Raw genomic sequence first — 2,976 nt, forward strand, 5'->3', positions numbered from 1 at the left:
TGCATACTGCTGTCAACCAGAAATCATTCAAACATTCTTTCTGCCAGATTATAGGCAGTGCTTCTATTTATATACTGTGGATTTATTTTCACTGCTGCTAAGCGCTGCACTGAATCTTCAGAGTTTTACCTATGGCTTTGTCCAGCAATATTTCTGTTCAGTGTTCAGTGGTGTACATGGCAAGTGAAGCAGCCTTGTTGTGACTGAAACATCTGCAGCACTCCTGGCTTATTTGCTGAAAATGTGAGAGTGTGTGCTAAGTACAGTACAAGGACACACAAAATGAAAGAACAGCTGTGTAGTCCTGACCTGAATTTAATGTACCTGCAGGGGAAGTTGTTATGAACAGCAGTGGCTTCTTCCAGTCTTTTTGTGTGAAAGAATCAGCATCTTAACACCTGGTCACTATGCAGACAGCTGTGTGTGGCTCCCAAGCCTATTCTTCACATCTGCAGATGGAAATATCTGTCATCCACATCCTGTCTCCACTACCAATTATACATCATGCATGCATTAAAATGCACTTGTTTAAACCAGTCCAGCTTGTTTGTAAGTTCCTTTTTAAAATATGCAAATATACAAAAATGTTTTCTTAGTGCAGGATTTTTTCTTAGTTACTTAGTTTTCTTAGTATTGCTTCAGATATTAAATTAAAATCAAGCATAGCTGAAATTCCTGAAATAAGTAAGACCGATTGCCACTGGACAAGGAAAGAAAAATTATTATTTACTCAGTGTTGGCTGTAACTACAAGTTAAAGACAACAAGATTTTGATCTTGTATCTTCCCATTACGTTTTTGTTTATGAGGGTTAAGTCCCAAAGATCCCAAGGATGCTCATGGGCCTGTCCGCTCCGGTATTAGAAACTGCTTAGTGCTCTCCATGGATTGACAGCTAGATAAATAGAGGTAGTGTTTGTTTTGCCACTCAGCAGATCTTCCAAATATTATTGCTGTGGCATATTTCCTTTGTTTTATTTTATTTCAAGTGAAATGTTAATTAAGACTTTAGGTCACTGCTTTATGCCCTTGGGCAGGGTACAGATCTTTAACCAAGCCACTACAAATAAATGGTAGAGATTTTTGTGTGATTGCAGATCACGACAGCCCTGTTGGGAACATTTTATTTAAATGCCATGTCACTTTCACCTACTGCCTTCAGGCCAGTGCATGACATGCATTAAGTGTCACACAAAATGTCACATCTGTGAGGAAGAGCTTGTGTGAATGTTAAACTGGAATGTGGAAAAATGGTGTCGCATACCCTGTAATCTAATATTGTTCTGCCTTAAAAGGGATGTTTTCTCTACGGAGATATGTGTTTAACCAGAATGACTTGCGCTTGAAGTTCAACAGAAACTAAACTTGTGTGTTTATCCCAAACTTTCTTGGGAAGCTCTTGCTACAGTGGTTCAGTTCCAGGTCCTTGTATATTTTGCTGACATGATAAGAGTCTTTAACAAATAAACTCAAAGCATGGAAAGAAGAGGACTGAAATTAATTTTTCTTACAGTATGAGAATATCATCCTTCTCCTAAGGCCCTGGAGCAAAGCTGAGAATGTATCAATTCTGTGATGTATCATTCTGCACCTAAAAGTTGTTCAGATGTCCATTTTCACTCTGCTTTGTCAACTGATCATTCATTCAAGGAACACATCTTCTTAAGCAGAAACAACACCTAAAGAAATAGCTGGAGAATGGAAAGAGGCAGAAAGAGAAGAATGTTATTTTCACTACTGGTAGATAACAGCTAATTAGTCGAACTACTATCTTGTTCTGTTTTACCTGCCAAAGTCAAACGGAGTCAGGGAAATAGCCTTCAGTCAGTCAATACGATATTTTGTCTTTTCCCATTTGCTAAGATCTTCATTCCTGACTATGCATCTCACAGGCTGGCACAGAGTGCCGCTTGTGATGGTGCTGTTTCACTCTGAACTGCCATGTTGCTGTCTTTCACCACCTCCAGAGCAGCAGCTCAGTTACACTCTGGAAGGAAATCCTTTTCTGGCAGTGACAAGGGACGAACAAGTATAAGAACAGGGCAAATATCTATTGACATTTCTTTGGTACAGTCTTGTCCTTCTCTTTATCTTTTCTATTTTTACAATAAATGGCTGGGGATGAGAGTCCACTGTGGATTCATACACTACTCTTTTCCAAAAAGTCCTCAGCATTTTAGCACCGTAATTACTCATTACTAAAGACTGATCTTTCAAAATATCTCCTCTGAGTGACAGAAACTATTTCCAAGTTAAACATGTATATAAGATTATTTCTCCCACTGGCGTTACTTTACATTTATGCATCCAGCTTCATTCGTTGTTTTATTATTCCCTTAGCATCACAAGGATCTCCTGCAAATCTTCAGAGTCAACTTTCTTTTTACCCTGGACAATACAGTACCATCAGCAAATTTTGCCACTTCACTTTTAAACCCCTCTTCCAGTTCACTAATTTTATTTTCTGTCCCTCTTTTTACTGGCTTAATAGGAGTTTTCAATGGTTTTGAATTCTTATTTCTGACAGATTTGCCAAATTCTGTTCACCTGGTATCTAGATGGTTTTAAACAAGACATTATACAGAGCAGTTAATAGTTCAGACATTTCAGACTTGCTTTCCGTTGCAATTCAGCTATGAACAAGGTCTGGACATGGTGATTTGTTACGGTTCATTTGGTTGATGGTTCCACTTCCACTGACAATTCAGTCATGAAACATCTTCAGATACAACCACCAGGAAGAAGAAATCTGAGGGGGAAATATTCCTAAGCCTCCAGAGAGAGCACAACTACAAAAAAAATTGTTTACCGTTTCCTTATGACCTTATGTTCTCCGAGTATTCCCTTTTATGCTTGGCCATTTATTACCCTGCAAACTTTCTGGCTGACTTTCATTCCTCATCTGTTTGAAAAAGAATTTATTATGACATTTTATGTCTTTTTCAAGTTATTCATCAAGTTCTTTTCCAACCTGCAT

General features: G+C 38.2%; 1 long non-coding RNA gene across 1 annotated transcript; it reads right to left on the reverse strand.

Moving 5' to 3' along the window:
* Nucleotides 1-330: 330 nt before the first annotated feature.
* On the reverse strand, nucleotides 331-2,080 carry LOC128084408 (uncharacterized). The gene is made up of 3 exons (XR_008208528.1): nucleotides 1,786-2,080; nucleotides 1,511-1,690; nucleotides 331-449 (listed from the first exon to the last, which is right to left on the reverse strand). It is a non-coding gene; the product is annotated as an uncharacterized LOC128084408 (long non-coding RNA).
* Nucleotides 2,081-2,976: the final 896 nt, after the last annotated feature.

Source organism: Tympanuchus pallidicinctus, unplaced genomic scaffold (genome assembly GCF_026119805.1).
Source record: "Tympanuchus pallidicinctus isolate F22 unplaced genomic scaffold, pur_lepc_1.0 scaffold1, whole genome shotgun sequence".
NCBI classification, from domain to species: domain Eukaryota; kingdom Metazoa; phylum Chordata; class Aves; order Galliformes; family Phasianidae; genus Tympanuchus; species Tympanuchus pallidicinctus.